At 36.5% G+C, this 8,946-nt stretch overlaps 1 protein-coding gene across 2 annotated transcripts in view; it reads left to right on the top strand.

Moving 5' to 3' along the window:
- The first annotated feature begins 575 nt into the window (after positions 1-575).
- LOC121872955 (acyl-CoA:lysophosphatidylglycerol acyltransferase 1-like) overlaps positions 576-8,946 on the top strand; it is a 45,531-nt gene continuing 37,160 nt past the window's right edge. Inside the window, exons 1-2 of one of the 2 annotated variants that reach the window (XM_042376098.1) lie at positions 576-763; positions 6,927-7,010. The gene's annotated coding sequence lies outside the window, so the exon portion shown is untranslated. The remainder of the gene's footprint in view (positions 764-6,926; positions 7,011-8,946) is intronic. The other variant, XM_042376099.1, reaches the window with a different exon arrangement.

The raw sequence follows: 8,946 nt of genomic DNA, 5'->3' as shown, positions 1-8,946 counted from the left end.
ATCTTATATTAGACACCAAGATCATGTGTCTAGCACTACAACTTGAGGAGATATATGCACATTTGAATATTTTCATAGACATGCATACTAATTTAGGGGTAACGGAAAATCTTTGCAAAGGTCTTGGCATGTAAAATAATAAAATCTTGTTCATGCTGTTGCATAAACAAGGACCCGAACTCCCCCACCGCAAGTAGTTCTAGACATCATTGTGTTCAAAGCGTGCCATGACAGGAGGGTGTTCTCGAACCCGACTTGGCTACTTTCCTAGGTAACCACAGCATTGTTTGAGTACATGACTAGGCACAGGGAGCGCTGCCCATCTAGGTACTTTTAGTACAATGGTATGCCAAATATTTGAACCTCCCGCCAAATACCATAGCGTCGTCCATAATATTTCGATAATTAATTATAATTATTTTTTGTGTAAATTGCCCTAAATAATAAAAAGAGAGATCGAGAAAGTTTTTAAATCGAGATATTTAAAAGGGGTAAGTTAAGTCATAAATGAGCAGGGGGGAGAGATATATAACAGGAGGAAATATATCTCAGATGGGGACTGCAGCACCGTCAGCTGAAAACATTGCAGTGTTTACACTGATGGTTGCCACAGCCCTAGACCCGCAACACTGTCACACATATGGCTAGTTTACCCGGCTTGTGTTTACCACTATGTCTCGCCACTATGTCTGAAGACAGGTAGGGAGGTGGTCTTTCTTCCATTCCAGCGATAATGACGTGTGTGAAGGGAGAAGACGTTACAGTAAGTAGTTACCCCTAAGATTGACAAATTAACCTAAGGTAGGCGTCTGTCCTTCCAGTGTAATGTAGTATGGGTGTGTGTATGACTCGGAGTTAACAATATGATTATTGAGGATTTGGCTTGAAAGTGATGATCATTTTAAAGCTTCAAGGTATCTCTTGGTCTAGTAACAATACAGTATGTATATATATTATCCAGACTTTATTTCTTGACTTCAACTGTAGGAAAAATATGTTTGAAAGTTTTCATTTATCTGTTACTTATAAACACGGTAAATCATAAGAACAAGCTTTACCACAGGAACCTCTGGTTTTGTTGTTATGAATCAATAATTTAATTTTTGGCTGATTTGACTTATTTTCACAAAAGAGGTAAAATTTCACAATGCCACTTCAAGAAAAGTATTTTTATTGGGACTTGATATCAAAGTATGTTGTTTCTGTGAACCTGCATGAAAATTTTACTGAATAAATATCCATGCCTGTTTTAATCTACAGTATACTGTATAAAGAAAACTATATTTAGAAAAGCCTCGTTCGTACCTTATTTAGGGATTTTGCTAAGCTAATAAATTTGTCATTTTGGATATCGAGGATACCCCATAAATGCAAAAATCATGACATTAGGGTTAATTTTCTTTAAAGTACTGTTGAAGGAGATGGCTAACACCAGAAACAGTTGTTTGATTTCGTTCATTTTCTCCACAGATGTTGTTTGGATTATGATAAGTAATAAAAGCGATATGACAACTCACAGAACCTAATAGAAGCTGACCTAACCCAACTACATCCACTTAATTTTACCTAACTTCCTAGTCGGGGGGCTCTGCCCCTGGACCCCCTGGCATATTAAGCAGAAAGAACTTGCTTTGATATCAGGTGCTAATGAAAGCACTTTTCTTGAAGTGGCATTGTGTAATTTTGTGTTGTGAACGTAAGAGTACGATTGGTTGTTGCACTGAAACACATTTTTTGCTCACTCACTTCTCTGTCACATTTTGAACACTTGCACATCCTCCCAACTAGTCCATGTTGACAGATGAACTCTTGCAAACGGTCTTCATCCTCCACATGTACAAATAACTTGTGATACAATACTGAACATGGCATAATAACAATGCCATTGAAAAGCAAAATGCCTAGCTTCTCCTTAAGGAAGAACATTAAGTATAGGAACATACAGTTCACTTAGAATCCAATGATACTCCAAAGCAAATGTAAATGTTTCCAAACCCATAATATGGGATTTGGATCCAATTAGCTATATGAATCTCAACCTTTTTATGTAGAAGAGGTTAAAAAATCAAATAGCTATTGTATATGAAAATTAAAAAAGGGGATTTGTGCAGGCCATACACAAGAAAATAAGGAAAGTGGCTTATTTATTTAAAACAAAAGATAACCTTGTCAATATTTATGGTAATAAAAATCCAGATGAGAGACTCCATTGATAGTTGAATAGGCAGTCCCCAGGTTACGTATGAGTTCAGTTCGTAAGGATGTTCTTAAGTTGAAAATGTACTTATGTCAAACCACTTACCCTATGTGCATACTGTACTTACAAAACAGTGTTTAAAATCCCAGTTTATCAAACCTAAGTCCTTTATACATCTAAAATCACTTAATTAAAAAAAAAGAAATAGTTTGACAAAATACAGTAAATAGTGTAAATTTAAATTTTAACTTTATGGGGCTTCGCTTGTATTGGTGGATGTTCATAAGTCGGTCGTACATAACCTGGGGACTTTATATGTTTACAAAGACCGGAATCACAAATTTATAGGAAGAGCAGTACGTAGTAGGCAGCTACCAAACAGAGAGGTACTACCGCCTGGGAAGATATTGGAAGCATAATGTGTTGTCTAATGGTAGACCCTGCTGCCATATGGCATTGCAAAAATTGTGACTAAGTCCCAGGTTGCTGATCTGACTTTCTGCCTCATTTACACAATTGTGGGGTCTCAATTGTTTCTCTTGCTATTGACAACACAACATACATATATCGTTTCTCACTAATGATCTTTTTTTTTAATTTCTTTATGGTTCCTTATTATTATTATTATTATTATTATTATTATTATTATTATTATTATTATTATTATTATTATTATTATTATTATAATTATTATTATTGCAGTGTTTTCATTATTATTATTGTTATCATTATTATTTTATTTTTATTTTTGTATTTATTATTATAAATTTTACTTATCTGAATTATTATTATTATTATTATTATTATTATTATTATTATTATTATTATTATTATTATTATTATTATTATTATTATTATTATTATTATTATTATTATTGTTGTTGTTGTTGTTGTTGTTATTATTACTGTTATTACGTTTTCGCCCCCCGGGCCCTGATGTGGGTCGGTGACCTGTGTCCGGGTGGGCTAATACCCGTAAAAAAAAACAAAAAAAAACAAGAGTCGTCAAGGGAGAATTCTTGGTGGAATATTTATGGTAAAAACTTATTTCTTCATATACAAAGCACATATAGACATGAAATTACTGCCATGTGATCAGTTTTTCATCATGTTTAACCCCATAATTTCCCTCTTCTTTCATGCTCTGCCCACTACAGGTGATTTATGATCAAAGGGTAGAAGAAAATGAAAAAATTATGTACTTATAATTAAAGGAAAAGTTATTGTATTGTTTTTATTAATTACTATTATCTAAACAACATTTGTTGAAAAAATGAATGTAATATAAAAACTCCTGGTGATAGCCTGTGCCTACCCAGACACAGGTCATTGACTCACAACAGGGCCTGGGAGATGAAAAATAAGAATAAAAAAAAAATAATAAAAATTACAGGAGAAAAGGAGTACAGTAAGTCCTCGTATAACATCGTCCCGCTTAACATTGTTTCGGTACAAGTTCGCTACTCTTTAGATACCAATAATTTGTTTAACGTCACGACGACTCAATATAACGTTGTTTTTGCTTTGTCATGGACTACTTTTTACGGCGTGTCACCCTCTCTGGTCTTGCCGTGCTACTCTCTCTCGGCATGGAACGTCACAGCGTTCCCAAGCGAAGCCAGTCTTTGTTAGGCTTCCACAGCGTTCGTGCATGTTTAAGTGTTTATGCTCTTAATTCTGTACTGTAACTATTTGAAATGGCTTCCAAGCGCCCATCAAGTGCTACTGATGCGAGTGTTGCGAAGAAGCAACTTAAGACCATTAGCCTTGCTACGAAAATTGAGGTTTTAAACCGTTTTGAGAGGGAGAAGGAGCCACCCGCCAGGTCTCAGTGACCCGCTACCCTCCGCTTCCGACATACTTTCCCCTCCCACCATCCGCCTCCACCGCTTCAGTACCCACCACACACTCGCTCTACCACCTCCGCTCATCGGTGAGTACCAGTATAAACTTAGTAATTGTACAGTACAGTGGGGTATGCTATAATGAACGGATTCTACTACGAATATTCCTATAACGAACGGTTTTACCTATAAAATTGAGAATGCTATAACGAACGAAACTCCTACAACGAACATTATTTAATTTTTTTTTTTTTTTCTAATTTATTGTTTTTTTATTACAAATATTAATGATATTCTTAATTTCAGGGGGTTTAGATGCATCGTTATGCACTTTTTTACAATTTTTACAATTTTATATTATATTTTTCAGTGTTAAGTGGTTGTATTTGGGGGCCTGGAACGGATTAATCCTATAACGAACGAATGCTATAACGAACAAGGTTCTAGAACCAATTAGATTCGTTATAGCATACCCCACTGTATATGCATGCACTATTTTCTATAGAAATGGTAATGATTTTCTGTACAGAATATGTAATGTATTTCATGGGGCAAAGGTAGGCTCAGGAATGTAACTCCCATATTTTATCTATTTGTTATGGGGAAAATTGGTCCGCTTAACGTTGTTTCGTGTTGCATTTTCAGGAACATAACCCCGATGTTAAGGGAGGACTTACTGTATATTAATCTACACCACGAAGATGTCGGAAAACCAGATTTTTGAGGCGAGACATTGTAAGAGGAAGGCAAAGCATTCCACAGTTTGTACTATAATGAGTTATTCTAGTGTGCCTGACATCCACACAGAAACGGTGGGTACCATGAGCGAGATGAGTGTTACGAGCCCACTGCCTTGCCGACGGTACACATGATGCCAAATCCATCAAACATTCTCCATTAAAGAAAGTACTACTGTACCTGTAAAAGAGAGGGAGTGAAGCAACATTGCAGCAAAGAGAAAGGGATGAGAGATTACAGTATTGATATACAGTAGTTGGTTGATGTATATTTAAATGGTTGATCTTTGCGATGTGAAAGGAGGTACCGAGACCCTTTTTACCCGTCTTAACATAGTTAAGTAATGATTGATTGTTTAGATTCTATATATTTCCTCAATGTGAAATTTTTAAGGTGGAGAATGAAGTTTTAGGCTGAACATTTTTTTTATTACGTACCTGGTAATATTTAGTTGTAAACCTTGTTTGATATATACATGTACAGTAATATTTTTGTTTAGTTTGTGGAAAATTGGTAAGAAGTGCAAATACAGCTCCTCCCCTACTTACGACTGGGTTAGGGACCCAAATCCAGGTCATAAGTAAAAAATGCTTAAATAATACATAGAAAATCTAAAATGGGTGTCTCTTTTTCTTCTCAGCACCACAAAACTCTCACTTTTAAGCTTGCCAGCCATTTTAAAGTGAATTACAAACGAAAATTGTCAGTACACAGCGCAATCACTGACGTTGGGACTCGAAAATACGTAATTTGAAAAAAAATTGATATTGTATGACTGAGGTGGTCGTATATCCGGGTGGTCGTAAGTCGGGGAGGAGCTGTACATAAACTCCTTGAGCTGCTTTTTTCTTGACAGACATCTTTAAGTCAGTGAACTTTCTCTGAAATTCAACATCTCTTGGTTCTCAAGCTACAAATTTCACCGAACCGAGTCACAATCATTATTTTTTCTTTGATGGTGTTTTGTTGTCCAATTTTCCAAGAAAACATCCTACATATTTTTCGCCTCTTCTAGTGTGCTAAAACCTCTTCATCTAAAAAGTGCCGGCATCGTCAGCTTCTTAAACCTGTTTTGTTTTTAAATCTTACTCCCCAAGAGCTAGCTGATCTCTGTAGTTTGTGATTGGTTGGTATGTTTTGAAACCGTAACTGTGATTGGCCGACTGGCTGCATGAAAACTTGCTTTACAGTGTTTACATTCGAGTTACAGTACCCTTACAGTATCGCAAAATAGTTGTGTGTATGGAGTATATTCAATATTGTTAGCAGTTTGTAAGTTTGAATACCATTTGTCGGTTACAAGATAGCCGAATGTGTTATTTATGGTGTGTTTTGAGTACCTGCCCCCAGAACTGCTTGATCCCCTCCTGAAGGCCAGGTACAGTGTATTGTTGATGTGTTCCAGCTGTTCCATGTTGACAGCTTGTGTTTCATTTGATTCCTTGCATTCTCTATTAGGTTTAGGTCAAGTGAGTTCCCTGGCCATTCTAGCACTCAAATGTTATTGCATACGTTTTTTAATCTCTACCCCCCCTTCCCTCACAGGATGATGAGTTGGCATGTTCGGCTCCTCTTGTATTTGATGTTGATCATATGTTCTGACACATCTTGAAGGAGGTTGTGGTGGGCTTTCTTCATTTCTGCTGCAGACATTTTTAAATTCTTCCTTACTTCTCATCACATTACCATGTCATTGGCCATGCAGGTCTTTTTTTGTCTCCCTGGAGAAAATTTTTGGGGTGGAACAAAATAGTCAGTCCTCGACTTACGATGGGGTTAGGGACCGACGACCAGGTTGTCAGTTGAAAATGCGAAAATAATACATAGAAAATCTAAAATGGGTGTCTCTTTTTCTTTTCAGCACCACGAGAACTCTCACTTTTACGCTTGCCAGCCATTTTAAAGGGAATTACAAACAAAAATTTTGTCAGTACACAGCGCTATCACTAACGTCGGGACTCGAAAATACGTAATTTTAAAAATATTTTATACGACTGCGGCGGTCATATGTCCGGGTGGTCGTAAGTCGAGTAGGTCGTAAGCCGAGGAGTACCTGTAGATGGGAAGATTGCATGCTGCACATTAGTCTTAATTGTCACTGTGCCTCATTCTGGATTTCCCTCAGAGGAACTTTTTTCATCCAACAGGTCAAGGATGTGAGCCTTTTCCTCACCAGACATGTTCTTGGGACCCATGGTGACTATTCTGAGAAAACAAATCAGGCTATTATGGTACAGTATTATGTTTGTTTGTTTTTTGTAATGAGAATTCACCAGAAACTAATGCAAGTATTGCTCCAGGACACAGCCAAATATACATATTATGTGGGAATCTTATGGAGAGATGCCTGAGGCATCACAGAGTTTGCAGATGACAAATTTAATTTCTAATTCGGTTAAACAGACATTAACAGGGCTCTAATTTTAGCATAAATATTCCTCTAGTTACATAACCGAGATTTATTTTTTTAAGATTCTGTAGATTAAGCACATTAGATGAGGCTAGTTTATGTTAAGTAAGGCTAGGTTAGCTTAGGTTATGTTAAGTAGGGTTATGCAATGTTAGCTAAGGTTAAGTAGGGTTATGTTATGTGAGGTTAAGTAGGGTTATGTTATGTGAGGTTAGGTTAGATTTGGTAAAGTTAGGTTTTGAGGGTATTTAATGACTAGGTGAAATATGATGGGGTGCCTAATCTTCACGTGATCCATTAATTTACATGTCATGTTAATACTGTACTGTACTTTATTTATAAAAGATTGGGTGAAAGAATGATAGTTTTCTTGTGTTTTTACATAATTATTTAGGTTTAATTGAATATTAAAAAAATGTTTCCTTATGATGGATAATTTTTACAAATATGATGTTCCCTTTGTTTATTTACTCAAGACTTTCTTTCTCCTGCCTCAGTAACAAGATGTTCCCAGCTTTTACTGTAATGTGTGTATGAGAAATCACTGTAGCTTGTTTCATTATTTATCAGAGTTTAATAAGGTAGAGAGGAGTGATAAAAGCTTGGCCAACTACTGATTATGTTTGTTTTATCAATGTGGTTGTACACCCCTGTATATGTCAGGTAATCAGCTCACAGATAGTGGAGATAATTTTAGATTAGATGTCAATTGAATGGTAACTAGTGGTGTAAGCCTCCCTGAGATGCAGTAGTGGCACAGGTATTTAAAATGGTATGTACACCCACTAAAAAATTATTCGGCACCCATGTCATATTGTATCATGCCGTACGGGTGCCGAATAATTTTTAGTGGGTGTACATGTATGTATACGTGTGTGTGTGTGTGTGTTTAAGTATAATGTACACCCACTAAAAAATTATTCGGCACCCTTACGGCGCGATACAATATGACACGGGTGCCAAATAATTTTTCAGTGGGTGTACACTCTCAAAAAAACTTCTCAAACACCTGGTCACAATGGATGTGAGAATGAGCAGAATGGGGCTTGCCATTTCGGAATGGTTTCAGAGTCTTCGTTCATTTTTTCAGATTTCATAGTGCTTATAGCGTTCAAGATTTTTTGGTGAGAGTGTACATATGTTTTTAATTAGTAATTGAAAAAGTAATTGGAGAGTAGGACACATGTTAGAGTGTGTAGGGAGAGTAGGACACATGTTAGAGTGTGTAGGGAGAGTAGGACACATGTTAGAGTCTGTAGGGAGAGTAGGACACATGTTAGAGTGTGTAGGGAGAGTAGGACACATGTTAGAGTCTGTAAGGAAGAAGGAATTTGGTCTTTTCTAAAAATAGGACCTTATCTTGGATGTCAAATATCTTCTCGTGGATTGGGTGTTAAAAGGTGAAAAGAAAAGTGAGAGAGATACAACGTTGGTGAGTTATGAAATGTAAATGGAGGAAGAGGCAGCTAGGGAATGAGCTTGAAAGTAAGTTTGTGTGTGTGTATGTGCGCACGTGCATGCAGGCATGCATGTGTGTCCACACACTGGAAGAAAGTTTATATTAAATGTTAAGAAAGGTATGTTAATAAAATGCAAGTAGAGAAGGGTGAAAGGAAGATACAGTATATGATTAGCTTAATTGGAGGTAGATTGATGGAAGAGGTGTTCCTGGTGTCTGAGAGTGGATGATGATATGAACCATAGGGTAAGCAGAGGGAACAATCCCTTTTGTAACATACTGTACAGTACTAACTTCA

The sequence above is a fragment of the Homarus americanus genome, unplaced genomic scaffold (assembly GCF_018991925.1).
Source record: "Homarus americanus isolate GMGI-L3 unplaced genomic scaffold, GMGI_Hamer_2.0 scaffold11022, whole genome shotgun sequence".
Taxonomy (NCBI): domain Eukaryota; kingdom Metazoa; phylum Arthropoda; class Malacostraca; order Decapoda; family Nephropidae; genus Homarus; species Homarus americanus.
This window is presented reverse-complemented; position numbering and strand designations above follow the sequence as displayed.